The sequence below is a fragment of the Phascolarctos cinereus genome, unplaced genomic scaffold (assembly GCF_003287225.1).
Source record: "Phascolarctos cinereus isolate Bilbo 61053 unplaced genomic scaffold, phaCin_HiC Scaffold_2;HRSCAF=192, whole genome shotgun sequence".
Taxonomy (NCBI): domain Eukaryota; kingdom Metazoa; phylum Chordata; class Mammalia; order Diprotodontia; family Phascolarctidae; genus Phascolarctos; species Phascolarctos cinereus.
The window spans coordinates 302,572,426-302,588,126 of record NW_027555625.1 but is presented as its reverse complement, the minus strand read 5'-3'; the positions used below and the strand labels follow the sequence as shown (position 1 = coordinate 302,588,126).

General features: G+C 42.2%; 1 pseudogene; it reads left to right on the top strand.

Annotated features, from left to right (window-relative positions):
* Positions 1–12,256: 12,256 nt before the first annotated feature.
* Positions 12,257–12,657, top strand: LOC110194987 (large ribosomal subunit protein P1 pseudogene; annotated as a pseudogene).
* Positions 12,658–15,701: the final 3,044 nt, after the last annotated feature.

Below are 15,701 nucleotides of genomic sequence, written 5' to 3'. Positions count from 1 at the left end.
CTCAGCCAAAATTTTATCTCATTTTGAAGCAAAATTGATGGACTCATAGAATGTTGAGTTCTTAGATCACAGGATATTAGAATATGGGAAGTAGGAACTGGGAGGGACCTTAGAAAAGAGATAGTTAGAGTTTGAAGGGGCCTAAGTGATAATTATTCTAGACCTGGCTTGTGTCATGGACTCCATTGGAAGTCTGGTGCCTGTCAGCCCCTTCCCAGAATCATGTTTTTCAAATGCACAAAATAAGGTATATAGCGTTACAAAAGCAACTAATTATGTTGAAATACAGTGACCAGAAGTTAAAAAAAAGGAAACAAAACAAAACAAAACAAATTCATGACCTCCAGGTTAAGTATCTTTAATCTAGATTCTAGGTCAATATGCTCATTTTTCAGAAAGAAAAACTGAGGCCCAGAGAGGGCAAATGACTTGGAATAGAATAAGCACAGACTAAGCCTTTACTGTATGCCAAACACTTTAAAAATATTATCCCATTTGATCCTAACACCAACTCTACAAAGTAAGTGCTATTACCATCTTTTAAAATTGAGGAAACTGAGGCAAAGATTAAGGGACTTGCCCAGAGTCACACAGCTAATAAGTGTCTGAGGCTGGATTTGAACTCAAGTCTTCCTGACTCAAGGTACAGCATTCTCTACGCTGTGCCTCCTAGCTGCCTCCTCCAAGTTCATATAATAGACTAATGGAACAAACTAATTCTGGCTTCAATCTTGGCTTATTTTGTTGTTGTTTGGTTATTTTCAATCACATCTAATTCTTTCTGACCCCATTTGGGATTTTCTTGGCAAAAATACTGAAGTGGTTTGCCATTTCCTTCTCTAGCTCATTTTACAGATGAGGAAACTGAGGAAAAGATTTTTTAAGTGTCTTGCCCAGTGTCACACAGCTAGTAAGTGTTTGAGGTCAGATTTGAACTTAAGAAGATGAGTCTTGCTGATTCCATGCCCAGTTCTATCCACCATGCTACATAGCTGCGCATTAGCTTATTAGGCAAATTCTAATTCATAGGAAAAGATTCTTCATGGGGAAGCTGATGGGTATTGTCAAGCATCCTCAAGTCTCCCAAGATTTGTCAGATGTTTTCTGGATTCATAAGGCTCCATTAAGAGAGTCTTCTAGAAGGAGAGAGAGAAGAGGGATTCTGAAGATGCGCTTAGTTGACTGAGAGGAAAGTACAGGGTGTCCCAGGGAGAAACAGTGACCCCACAGAGGTGGGAATCATTACATCAGACAGACCCTAGCTTTAGGACGAGATTCTCTTCTGGTCCTCCGTCCAGGGCCCCCTCCTAACTACTGCTCACCTGGGAAAGGAGGCAAAGAGGTCTGGCAGCTAGACACTTCATGCTCTAATCTTCTTAAGTGTTTTTTAATTAATGGGAACAAAACTCTTTCCAATTAGGAGCCACATGGGAAGTTGGCAGGGGGGAGGGGGAGCGATCTTCTTGGTAGGTTTAGGTACATTAGACAGAAACCACTTGTCCTAAGAGTTGGGTATGTTGCTCACTCCCTACCCCCACCCCCACCCCAGCCTGGGGGACACTTGAACACTCAAGCAATTTCTATAAAATAAACTATATAATCAGGTAAATAAGTCCATAAGGTAGATTGTTCCCTTCCAGCTGCTCATGTCCCCTGTCGGTAACCTGTCTAATCTCAGGGTAATGCAACATGTGTCCAATTATGGCTGGATCTCCTTTGAGAGTGGTTTGGGGAGAAGGCCAGTGTAGGGGGTTGGTGGGGGAGGGGAGCCTTGGAAACAGAATTAAAACATTTAAACTGTCAATCCGAATCCTTGAAAGGCCTGATTACCTGGGCTGGGAGGAGAACTGGTTTGGTTTGGTGTCTGCTACAATTTCCTGGCCTCCGGCATTGACACTCAATGACTCCTTCCTTCCAGGGAGGAAGCCTTCTGGCTACCTGAGACCTGGGGTCCATGGCGGGTGGAGTAAGGTCTGTCCCTCTGAACCCAAAGCCAAATCCCCCTCCTTCCAGCCTAGCTCACTATGTCTGATTTGCCAGCAGGCTGAGTAATTTTCATATGTGTGTGTGTGTGTGTGTGTGTGTGTATACACATACATACACATACATATATATACATATATACATATATACATGTGAAGGCATGTATGATCAATGTGTAGCATCATGGAATAGTAGAAAGAGCACAGGATTTGGAATCAGGAACTGGATTCAAATTCCATTTCTACTACTTATCAGATGTATGACTGAGCAAGTCACTTAACAGTTTCCCTATCTGTAAGACTGGCATAATAATACATTCTCTACTTAGGTCCTCCTCATTTGTGAGGATTAAAAATAGCCATGAATGAACTGGTGATCACCTTGTAGGCAGGTATGTTGAAAGAGCTTGGTGGGGATGTATAGCCTGGAGGAGAGGAGATATAGGGAGGACAGAATCAGTATCTACAAGTATTTGAAGGGCTATCATGGGTTTTATCACCTCAGGATTGTTGCAGTAGCCTTCTGGTTAGTCTCCCATCTTCAAGTGTCTCCCTTTTGTAACCCATCCTCCACTCAGCTGTCAGTGATCTTCCTAAAGTTCAGTTGTGTCCATGTCACCCCGCTACTTAGTATTGTCCACTGGCTCTCTATTACTTCCAGGATTAAATGTAAAATCCCATTTGGCTTTTGAAGTCCCTCATAATCTGATCCTCTTCCTACCTTTCCAGTCTTCTTAAACTTTTCTTTCCTCCATGTACTCTGTGATCCAGTGACCCCAGCCTCCTGGATGTTTCTGCACACAATACTCCATCCCCTGGCTTTTCTAACTGTCCCTTATTGGAATGCTTTCCCTCTTCATCTCTGCCTCTAGGTTTCCCTGGCTTTCTTCAGGTCTCAGCTCAAACACCCACCTCCTGCTAGGCTTTCCAATTCCCCCCTAATCTCAATACCAGTGCCTTCCTCTTGAGATTACTTCCATTTGCCCTGTATATATCTTGTACATACATAGTTGTTTGCATGTTGTCTTCCCCTATGAGACTGTGAGCCTCTTGAGGGCAGGGATTGTTTTGTGCCTTTCTTTTTATCCCCAGTGCTTAGCACAGTGCCTGGCATAGATTAAAGACTTAATTGACTTGATTTTCTTGGCCCAGAAGAGCAGAATTAGAAGAAATGGGGAGAAGTTGCAGAGAGGCACATTTGGGCTTGATATAATGAAAACCTTTCTAATAAGAGCTCTCTAAAAGTGGAATGAAATGCCTTGGCAGGTAGTGAGCTCCCCTTTTTTAGATCTTCCAAGGGAGGCTGGAGAACCAGTTGTCTGGAATGTTGGGGAAAGGATTTCTACTCAGATATGGGCCACACTGTACAATGTCAGGGATCTCTTTCAGTTTTCAGCTTTTGTAATTCTACAGTTCTGATAATGGAAGCGAAAGTATCAAGTAAACTGTAATATGAGATGTAAATATATTATTCGTCCATTGTTATAATCTGTAGCATGAACTGTATGTGAAAGGGATTTTTTTTTCTTTTGGTAATTGACATATCTGTAAATTGAATGTGATATATATTAACAGTGTATATGTGTGTGATCCATGGAAAACGGATTTATATGCACTTGATACAATTTTATGGGGATTTGGATATGTGACCCATGAGCATAATGGATGTAAAATAAATGTGTTGGGGGTAGGTGTTTGCATATTATACAACTACATGGGCTGTAGGCAAGTGTAAAATTGTAACAAAATTATGTAAGAGAGCTGCCTAAGGATATATTTTGGGTGTCAGGACATATCTGTGATATATTTTCATGAGTGAATGAATGTGATAGATGGGATATATTGTACATAAACATGAGATGGATGGATGTATTTGATATATGCACACGGGTGAACACTATTCATAAGCTAGTGAGATGTATGTTTATGTGATATATACACAAATGTATAGAGACTATATGTGTAGGCTTGTTAGGCAGTAAAAGAGTAGCCTGCCTGGTCCTCATGAGAGAGAGAGAGAGAGAGAGAGAGAGAGAGAGAGAGAGAGAGAGAGAGAGAGAGAGAGTATAAATGAGACTCTCAGGGTTTTAGCCTGATGATGCTAGGCCCACAAGCCTCGTTCTCGTTCTGATTCTTACTCACAGCCCTGAGGCTTTGTGGGAAGGGCAGATAGAGGCAAATGTTGACTTGGCCTCCCATAAACTATACCTGAACAGCATAATGGAAAAAAAAAATTTGGAGTCACAAGTCCTGAGTTTAAGTCTCAATTCTGTCATTAACTCCATATTGAAAGTTACTTCTCTCTGGATTTTAGTTTTTTCTTATGTAAAATGTGCAGGTTGGAAGAGCTGATCTTAAAGGTTCCTTCCCACTCTAAAATCTGATGACCAGAGGTTGCAGACAAGCAGATTCTGTGAGAGGAACTCCCCACCCCTACCCCCATCACATGTGGTTAGGCCCACATTCCCCATCTTTGCCTCTTTCCTCCCTCCACCCTCCTTCCCCACCCAGCTGTCCTTGGGCCCTGGCCAGGTTTCCTCACTTCTTCCCCACCCCCCCACCCCCACCAGCCAGAGGCCTTTGGGTCTCATTGGGCAAACATTCCCCTCTAAGGCTATTGTTTCTGACCTGTTGGCTGGAGACAGGAGCTGAACAGGAGAGGAGGGAAGCGTGGTGGTTGGGCAGGTCTGGCCAGATGAGGACCTTCTGCCCCTAGAGAGACAGTGCAGGCCAGGCAGGGGGACCTGGGAGGGCTGAAGATTCCTTAGGCCAGGCAGCAGGAGGAAATGCAGCATTGTTCACTTGGGGGGTGGGGGGAGACAGGGAGGGGAAGTGTGGCTTCCTTCCAGGGAGTTCCCTCTGCCCCGTTGGACATAAAAGGAGATAGTCGGGGGAGCTGGCCCAAGGCCGCTGGGGCTCTGGGGCGGCTGCCTTTCAGGGAGGAAGCCCGACCCTGATCCTCAGCTAGCATCTCCATCCTTTTTATTCACCTCCTCCCTCATCCCCTACCAGTTCCCCAAACATTTAGGTCATAGCAGGGAGAGGAGGAGTGGCTTCCTCCCTCAGCTGAGTAGGCCACTTGGAACCCAGGTCATTAATCAATTACAGGCCTCTCTCTTTAATCTGCCCAAATCATGGTAAAGTGGTAAAAAACCACTACTCTTGGAGACTGAAGACCCAAGTTGGAGTCTGGGTTCTGACTCTAGCTAGGTGTGTGACCTAGTGCAAGGCAGTTTACTACTCTGGGCCTAAGTTTCAGATTTCATCTAATGAAGATAACAATAGCTATACTAACCACCTAGTATCAGAGGATTCAGAGTTACAAAGGATCTTAGAGTTCATTGGGTCCAACTCCTATATTTTGCAAATGAGTCAACAAACCCAGTGACTTACCCAAGGCACAGGTCTTCTGACCTTACATCTACTGGTTTTTCCAATATGTTGAAGCAGTTTCCCACTTGTTATTTTGAGGAAAGCACTTGGTAAGGCTCTGAAGTGCTAGAGAAATATGAGCCATTATTACCTTTGTGAGGATACACATGAGGCTGAGCTCAAATTTTCCATTGAACCATATAGGAAATTAATGATAGTCACAATCATTCCTTATGTTTGTATAGTACTTTATGGTTATAAAGTACAGTCCCATATATTGTCTTATTTCATCCTCATAATGGTAGTGGCTGTTGTCCTTTGTGCTCGAAGAGGACCAAAATGACATCACTATGTTGGGGTCAAGGTACAGTGTGTCCAACTGTGGCTGGTCAGACAACAAATATGAGCCCAGAGAGCTCTACTATGGGTTGGGCACAAATAGTCCATATGAACACTTGGAGTGGCGATATCTCTAAATTTGCACATCTCATATTTCTTTTGAACTACTGTAATTCTGCTTTGCTCATAGAGCACAGTACCTTCTTTGAAGAGGGCACGCCATGCTGAGTGGTCCTGTGCCAATGTCTCCCATGTCTCACAGCTGATTCCAAAGTTCTTCAGAGAGACCTTGAGAGTATCCTTGTATTACTTCTTCTGCCCTCCATGTAAGAACTTGCCTCACATAAGTTCTCCATAAAATAGTTTTTTAGGCAAATGTACATCTGGCATTTGAACAACGTGGTCAGTCCCCTGGAGTTGTGCTCTCTGTCCTATGAGGAAAACCCTTCAGGATCATTATCCCCATTTTACAGATGAGGAAACAAAGGCTCAGAGAGCTTGAGGGATGTATCTAAGGTCACATGGCTAGCAAATGATAGAGTTGCAAATAGAAACCAACCTGTTTAGTTTCCCCTTTGGTGATCTTTCCATTGTACTCTTGGTTAGGATTGCAGGGTAGGGAGGGGTGGATAGGGTGGAAACTGGCAGGGGTGAGTGGGGGAAATGGAGTGTGGAGTTGAACCTACTCAACAGAACCAGCTGTTTCCAAGGAGGACTTTTGCAGCATACCTTTTCTCAAATTAGTCTGGAAATTGCAAATGCCTCATTTATCACTGCAGCAGGCCTAAAAGGACCTCTGTCAACTGATTTCAAGAACTTTAGCAGAAATTATTGTCAGACTTTTTCCAGATTGTCTGTCTAGGCAATATTTCCTATCTCTGAGCCCTAGCTTCCTTATCTATCAAATGGGTATAGTCATATACTAAGTGAGTAGGGATTATTTCATTGTTTGTTTCTTTTTTGAGACTGGGTCTCCTTATCCTACCCAGGCTGAAAATACAATGGTTTCTCATAAACCTAATCTCAGTATTGATTGGCATGGACACCTGGACCTGCTCTGTTTCTGATCTGGATTGATTTGACCCTCTTTATGCAGCCTGGTTACCCTTTCCAAACAATCTATCTACTTATTGCACTGCTGCTCAAAGCTCCAGAACTCAAGCAATCCACCATCCTCAGCCTTCCCTAGTAGAAGGGATTATAGACATACATCACCACTCCTGGACATTCTTTGGATTTGTAAATCCAGTGCATAAGACAATGCCTGGCATATAATAGATGCTTATTAAGGATTATAGGTCAGTTGATTAAAAAAAAACCTTAGAGGTTAAACAAAAAAGAAATGGGAGGCATTATAATTAATGTACTCATTCATTTATTCAGTAGACATTTCTTCAATGCTGCTGGTCTTCCACTCTAAGATTATCTTGCATCCATTTTGCATGTGTCTTATGTGTGGTCATTCAGGAACATGTCTCCTTCTTTGGGATGTTATCTTCTTGATGTCCAGGACTGTGTTTTTTGCCTTTCTTTGTATCTGAAGTGCTCAGTTCAGTGCTTGGTCCCTTAGTTAAGTGCCTAATAAATGCTTGTTGATTGAGTGAGAGGATATGACAAAGAGGCAAGGTTCTTAAGGAGTTCAGAGGAAGGAGAGATCATGTCTACCTAGGAGGTGATCAGGGAAGATTTCCTAGAAAACTGGTATCTTCTGTATTGGTCTTAAAGGATAGGTTGAGTTTCAGCAGTTATATTATAGTTGGAGAAAATGGCATCAGCACACAGGATTGGGAAACAGGGGATATATTGGTGGGCAGAGTGGCTACAAGGTTTCTAGTTTAGCACATGTTAGCTTGAAGCTGAGTAGTGGGAGATAAGACTGAAGAGAGAGTCTTGGGTCATATCATGGAGGGCTATGAATGTCAGGCTGAAGATATTGGACTTTATTTAGTAGGTAGTAGGGAGCCATTGAAGATTCTTGAGCTGAGGAGTATATTCTCAGAGTACATATTAGAAGCCAAATCTGTTGGCTCAGGCAGGATAGGTAGGAGTCATAAGGCAGATAGAGCAGTTAGGAGAATATTATAATGGTCTAAAATGTCAAAGATTACAAGGGACTCTAATTTCCTAAATCAGTCCTGGCTGGCTGTTACTGGCAACATTTTCTTAGCATTTTGTTAGTAAGTTGCTTTATAAAATTGAAAGTAATAACACCTTAAGTTTTTAAAAGTTTTATTGATACCTCTTTACATCATAGTCATTTTCAGATATTCCATCCCCATAAATCTTCCCTTGGGGCAGGAGGGAGACCAGCTGATACATTGATTATGTCTGACAAGGTAAGCAACATTGCCCATCCATAATGCCTAACCACACCACTGAAAGGAAGGAGCTATATTTCTTCATCTCCAGGGCAAAGATCGACCGTTGTAGTTACTTAGCATTCAGCTTTGTTTTATTGCTTTTCCATTTTCCATTGTTGTAGCTATTACGTATATTGTTTTCCTGATTCTGCTTACTTCATTCTCTATCAATTCACACAAATAGTTCCATGTTTTTCTGAATCTTTTATATTCATAATTTCTTATGGCACAATAATATTCCTTTATGTACCGCAATTTGTTCAGCTTTCCCCCAACCAGTAGGTACCCATTTTATTTCTAGTCATTTGCTACTACAGAAAGTGTTCCTATGAATATATTGGAATATAAAGGACTTTTTTTTTTCTGTTCTTGACCTCCTTGAGGTGGGGATACTTGGGTCAAGGAATATGAACAGTTTTTTGTGACTTTCTTAGTTAATTCCAAATTGTTTTCCAGAATGGTTCAATCAATTTGCAGCTCCGTCAATAGCACTGTGCTTCTCTTCTCACAACCCCTCCAACAATGACTATGAAAAGATATAGATTCAAATTTCATTTCTAAAGCCTCATAACTCTGTGACCCTCTCTTTGACTTCTTCTATAAAATAAAGAATAATCCTAGTGTTAACTATCTCATAGAGTTGCTGTGATGAAAATATTTTGTAAAACTTGAAAGATATCTTTACATGTATATCCAAATGGTTTTTAACAATAACAACATTAATAAATTCCTCCTCTGATGCCTCATAGTGTGGAGATTACTCCAACTCTTGATTCTATCATTGGAGAACAAGTTTTGGCTGGAAAGGCTTTGAGCATGGGCTATGGGTGGGTTTCTGTTGTCCAGGGTTCAACGTAGATAAGTAGAGAAAAACTTATCAGTAGAAGGTGTTAGATTTTTTTTGCAGCTTGGTAGTGTAGTGGTTAGAGTGAAGGACTTAAAGTCAGTAAGAACTGAGTTGATATCTTGCCTCAGACGCTTAAACTGTGTGATCCTGGACAAATCACTTCCTGTTTTTCTCAGTTTCCTCATCTATAAAATGAGAATAGTAATAACACCCACCTCACAGGGTTGCTGTGAGGATCAAATGAGTTACCATGTACAAAGTACTTTATAAACCTTAAAATTCTGTATAAGTGCTTCTTCTTCTTCTTCTTCTTCTTCTTCTTCTTCTTCTTCTTCTTCTTCTTCTTCATCTTCTTCTTCTACTTCTTCTTCTTCTTCTTTTCTTCTTCTTCTTCTTCTTCTTCTTCTTCTTCTCCTCCTCCTCCTCCTCCTCCTTCTCTTTTCCTCCTTTTCCTCCTCCTCTTCCTCCTTCTTCTTCAGGTGATGATAATGGCATGTAGGGGGTGCAGTCTACACCCCTGAAAGGAACACCTTCATGGATGAAATCTAAGATACTTTGAAGGACTGAAATAATTTTGGTGTGGTACAGACTTTTCACTAATTCATACTGGTTTCCCCTGGTAGTCAGAAGTATTGAAGCCCATAATTATTAATAACAGTATTAAAATATTAATGCACAATGTATCAGCACTTAGAGGGACACCTATTGCATCAGAAAGATTTAGTTAAATATCTCAGCAATGCAGAGGTGATTATAATGTACTTGGCTTGGTCTGTATAGTCTGAGGGCATTAATATGTAATTAACAAGAGAAATAGAACTAAGAAAATAGCAACCCCTGTGGTTTCCATAGCACCATTCCATCCAGGATTTCAAAGTGCTTTTGTATTATCAACTCATCATGGAGGAAGGAAAAAGGACTAGGCTGAGTCTCCCCAGTTAGTGCTGAAGTCAAATAACTTAGAATTCTAGAATGTCAGATCTGAAAGGGCTATAAGAAAACAGAATGCAAAATATAAAATATTTGAGGGGGAAGGGACTTTAGAACACAGAATATTAGAACATAGACTATTAGAGCATGAAGAGACTTTAAAAGGATATCTGGAGGGGCCCTTAGGACACAAAATGTCTGAACTTACAATTCAAACCTGAGAACCTGAGGATCCTGAGAACATAAAATTATTAGAAGATAGAATGTGGAATGAATACTAGAGCTGGAAGGGACCTCAGAGGCCCCTTAAGTCCAACTCCCTCATATTATAGCTGGGAATACTGAAGAAATTATTGGGTCATAGAGCAAATTGGGTGGGGACCTCCTGAAAAGACTTGAAAAACTTCTTGTTCCCCCAAATCTCTCCCCCTTTCCACCAGGCCATAACAGTTAAAACAACTTCAGGAGAATTTTGGGGAGCTTATCCAGGGCCCTCCAGGGCTCAGCCTTGGTGTACATATTAGGCACTGTTCCCCCATATCCTCCTTCCCCCACCCCAAGCCAAGGAACCCTATACCAGGGTAGTAATTGACATCAGATGCTTTTGTGACCTATGGAATCCACCCAAGGAGCCTGGAACCATTTATTGTCTGGAAGCAAAACCTCTGGCCCTCTATCCATCTCTCTACCACCACCACCACCATCACTACTACCACCAACACTCCCTCCCTCCCTCCCTCCCTCCCTCTTTGCTCCCTCTCTTCTCTAGGTGGTTTGGGCAGGAGGTCCCTACCTCCTTGCCTCCCAAGCTAAACTTGGCCTGCCCCAGAGCCAGGAGGCTGAGCCTGATGAATATGATTGCTGAAAAGCTCCTTCCTGAATTCCCCTTTCCTGGGGATAGGGTTACAAGTTACCAGACTTCCTGTCCAGCCTGGCCTTTTCATTTTGGATCGGTTGCCTTTTCAAATGCTGTCTGTCAAGTCTTCTCATTCATACCAGCAGCCCCCAGCCCTGGGATGGTCAGGGGAGAGGAGAAAGCAGACCACAGCTGAGGTCCTGAGGACTGAGCATCACCCCCACCCCAGGGTCCCTTCAGAGCTGGCTGGCTGTGGGTACCACAGGCTCCAATCAGAGTTTCCACTCAGCTCCACCATTCTATAGTTGAACATTTCTTACATTTATGACATTCTGGATTCTCATGTTCTATGTTATGTATGCACTGAACGAACCTTTATTCTGACCATAATTGCCTCTGACTTGGGCCAGGTCGGTATGGGGTGACCTTCCAGCCCCTTCTTGATCTTAGGACACTTTCTCTTTCCAACTGGAGCTGAGCAGCTGGGAGAGCTGAGCAGAATGGTGGGAGGGGAAGGAGCTGGCTGGCCAGTGGTGGCGGCAGCAGCGGCATCAGTAACAGCAGCAGCTTCGGCAGCCCCTTTGTACTGGGAAGAAGGGACTGTAATGGCCTCAATTATGGGCAATCAGGATGCATTGGGGCGGGCTGTGGAAGTACTCAAAGAGAGGATGTTTTGCTTGAATCCAGAGAAATTGAGCGATTCTGACTCGGGGATTCAGGTGCCCAAAGTTTGGCTTTTTGTCTTTGTCCTGGACAAAGCCCTACTAATGAGAAAGAGGCAGGGCCTGCACCCCCATCCTCCCCCTCCTGCGCACCTTTACATAGCTCCCATGGTTCCTTTAGCCCCCAGTCCCAATTCATAATTCATGATACAGCCATGATCCTTCCCAGCATGGTCCCCTCTCAATCTAGTTCAGTTAACTCCTAGAGCTCTGATGCCCAGACCCTATGGCTGTATCTCCTCCCATCCCATGATTTTTCCATTGCACCCCATTCCCAAGTCTACCCTTAGAGAGTCCAGCCCTTGTCCCAATCCCAACACATATACATGTACACATGCAAACCAAAGTACTCAATAGGGGACTGAGCCCTGAGAATGCCAAGGTGGTTCTAAGAGCCAAGGATGTCAGGGTTCCAGCCCTAGTAGCTAGCCAACCAGGTTCATTCGATGGGTTGATGGGATGAACTCTTCCTGAGTTCAAATCCGGCTTCAGACACTTACTAGCTGTGTGACCTTGGGCAAGTCACTCAACCCTGTTGGCCCCAGTTTCCTCACCTGTAAAATGAACCGGAGAAGGAAATGGCAGTATCTTTGCCCAGAATACTCCACATGTGGTCACAAAGAGTCAGACATGACTGAAAAATAATTGAACAACAACAAAGGTCCTTTCTAGTTTTAAAGCTATGATTCTGTAAACCTAATTTCAGGCTCCCAAATGAGCAGTGGAAAGGAGACTGGTGCTCTTCAGTTATCCGTAAGGTGCTTGGTTCTTCTTCAGAAGCTAAGGCCGCATTGGGGTGACTCCTCACTTCATCCGGCTACTAACACCACTACAAACAAGTCTCTCCTCATCCTTCTGCTGAAATGGCCATCTCCAAGCTTGCTTGCATCTACTCTGCCCTCATCCTTCACGACTACGATGTTACAGTCATGGAGGATAAAATCAATGCCCTCATTAAAGCAGCAGGTGTAAATGTTGAACCATTCTGGCCAGTATTATTTGCAAAGGCCCTGTCCAGTGTCAACATTGCAAATCTCATCTGCAATGTAGGAGTTGGTGGACCTGCTCCAGCAGCTGGTAGTGCTGCCCCTGCTGGAGGGGCAGCTCCTGCTAGCACAGCTGCCCCAGCTGAGGAGAAGAAGAAAGAGGAAGCAAAAAAAGAAGAATCCGAGGAGTCCGATGATGACATGGGCTTTGTTCTGTTTGACTAAATATTTTTTGTAAGATTAAATAAAAAGCTTAACTCAAAAAGAAAGAAAGAAAGAAAGAAAGAAAAGAAAGAAAGAAAGAAAGAAAGAAAGAAAGAAAGAAAGGAAGGAAGGAAGGAAGGAAGGAAGGAAGGAAGGAAGGAAGGAAGGAAGAAAGAAAGAAAGAAAGAAAGAAAGAAAGAAAGAAAGAAAGAAAGAAAGAAAGAAAGAAAGAAAGAAAGAAAGAAAGAAAGAAAGAAAGAAAGAAAGAAAGAAGAAAGAAAAGAAAGAAAGAAAGAAAGAAAGAAGACTGGCTTTGGAGTCAGGAACCTGGGCTTGATTCTTGGCAATATCACTTACTAGCTGCATGATCCAGGTGACTTATCCTCTGTAGGACTTGGTTAGATTATTCGTATGATGAGGGGGTTGAACTTGGCTTACAGCTTTAATGATCTATTATCTTCCTAACTCTAAATGTGATATACATGGACAATGGTCCCACAGGATGCTCAGGCTTGGATGGATTGTTGATGGGGATATCTACATTGATGAGATCACAGCTTCATCCGATCATCTTCCTAACAATAATTATCTAAAATCATTATTCAAACATGGAAAGATTTGCTTCAGGGAATAAATTCCCCTTTTCAGGGGGTCTTCAAGCTGGATGATCACTGGTCAGGAATGTTGTACAGGGTACAAGTTGGACAAAATGACCTTTGAGGTCTTTTCTGGTACTAAGGTTCTGTAATTGTCTTCAGCCCTTCTCTTATCCAGGCCCTTTTCCTGAGCCTGAGGCAAAGCCCTGATTTCCTCAGAACCACTGGGGCACCTGTGGGGAGCTGATGGGTTCTTGGGGGAAGAGGAGGTATTGGAAGCTACACAGTGGGTGAGAGAGCTGGACACTGATCGGCTCCCTTTCATCTGGAGTCTGATTTCCTGGTTTGGTGGCTGTGTGCTGCCACCATGTGGCCACTTGAGGGATTAGCATTGGGGCAAGATCTAAGCTGAGAGGAGTCATTTTGTAATCATTTTTCCAAGAGCTCCCCAGCTGCTCTGATAATGGAGACGAGCTGGCGGGGAGAACGTAGGGAGATATTTGACAGTATATCCAATGAAGTTTTCCTGGTGCCCTCCTAGTGGAGGCCATTGGCACAAGGGGTGTGTGCAGAGTGTGTGGTGGAGAGGAGGAGGGTGTACCCTCCTTTGTAGGCACCCAGAGTAACCACATTCTGGAATTTCACACATACATGATAGTTGGCTCAAGATCCTCAGAAAATTTCTGGCAACTGTAAGCATCCAATCCGTATTGCCTATTAACCTCTAAGGTAAAATTGAAATCTTCCAATCTGAGGTCTATTGTTACTAATTTGGCTCAAAGATGCAATTTCAATACATACTATCTATTAACAAGTATAGTTTCATAGGTGGCTAGGTGGCACAATGTATAGAGTACTGGGCCTAGATTCAGGAAGGCTCATCTTTCTGAGTTGAAATCTGAGCTCAGACTCTTAATAGTTAGATGACCCTGCGCAAGTCACTTAACTAAGTTTCCTCCTAGTATCTTTGCCAAGAAAACCCTGCAACAGTTTCACAATGTGCATAGGCCAAGGTGAAATAACCTTAGATAAAGTTCACTCTTTAAGCAAACTTGTAAGGTCCCTCCTCCCACTTCCACGGCTTTGACTGGGTGTGGTCCTCAAACCTCAGTACTTTGGAATCTCATCATAATTCTGTCAGCAGGACTGATAAGATTTTATGACCCTGCCCCAATTGACAGTCCTAAAACTTCACAGATAAGGACAATTTAAGAAGTCTTTGCTGCTTTTCCCCCCAAACACTAAGTTATTATTATTATTGTTATCATCCATTTTAGAGCAAAATATATGCAATTAAATATTTGACAGTTTCCAAACATTTTGACCACATTCTTTAGCAGCTAAATTCATATCTAGCAGCATCCAGATTAAGAGAGAAGTTACTTTTCTAATAGCATTTCTGATACAGTGGTTTTACAAATTTCATAATATGAGAAAATTTTTTGAGAAATACAATAATAATATATACGATATCATGTATTTAAAACATGAAACAAACTTTATTACCAGTAAGATGACATCAATTCAGTTCAATGCATTTCCAAATTATTTTACATAGAAAATAATTTATTTTATTGGTTTTCAAATTCTGTACTGATTGCATTCAAGAACAATATAGAGTACTTACATTTACCAATGTGTATATAGTGCTTAGTATGTGCCAGGCTTTGTACTAGGCACTTTACAGTTATTTTGTCATTTTATCCTCACAAAAAACCTAAGAGGTTCATGCTATTATTAGCCCCTTTACAGATTAGGAAACATTGGTAAACAGAGGTAAACTTGGCTAATGTCACATAGTTAATAAATTTCTGAAACTGAGCTCAGGATTTTCTGATCCATGCATTTTCCCAGCACATGGCTTTAATGCCAAATAGTAAATATATTTTGCATTAAGTTCTGATTTACCACAATTATCCTAATAGGAGAACACATCTCACTTTAAATGAGACCACATTATGGTTTAGTTTCAGGACATACCTCAACCAAATAAAATCTGGATTTATAATCACTAAGGTAACATTCAAAATCTCAATTTTCCCAGGGGCCATTAGCTGCCAGCACCTCAAATTTTAGAGCCCACTGTTTTCAGTTAGTTCATGTTAAAAAAAACAACAACAAAAAACCAAATTAGTTAAGCAGAAGAACCAAGTTCAAGCTGTGACTAGCTCAGATGCATCCCAACTATGTGACTGGGCTAATAAGACTGTAAAATCAGGATATCTCATACTGTTATGACAACCAGTGTTATGAATCTAAAGGTGCTATAGAAACTTGAAGGAAGGCACCTTTGGCCTAAGGCTTAGTCTCAGGGGCACTTCTAACACCTAACTCCTTCCCACCCCTAATCCCTCACCTTTCCAGAGGCCTGGGGCCTCTTGTAGAAGGGGAGCTAGGTGGCAGTAGGTACCACATTGAACTTGGAGTTAGGAAAGCCTGAGTTCAAATCCAACCTCAGATGCTTATTAGCTGTTTGATCCTGGGTAAGGATCTGTACTCAGTTTCCT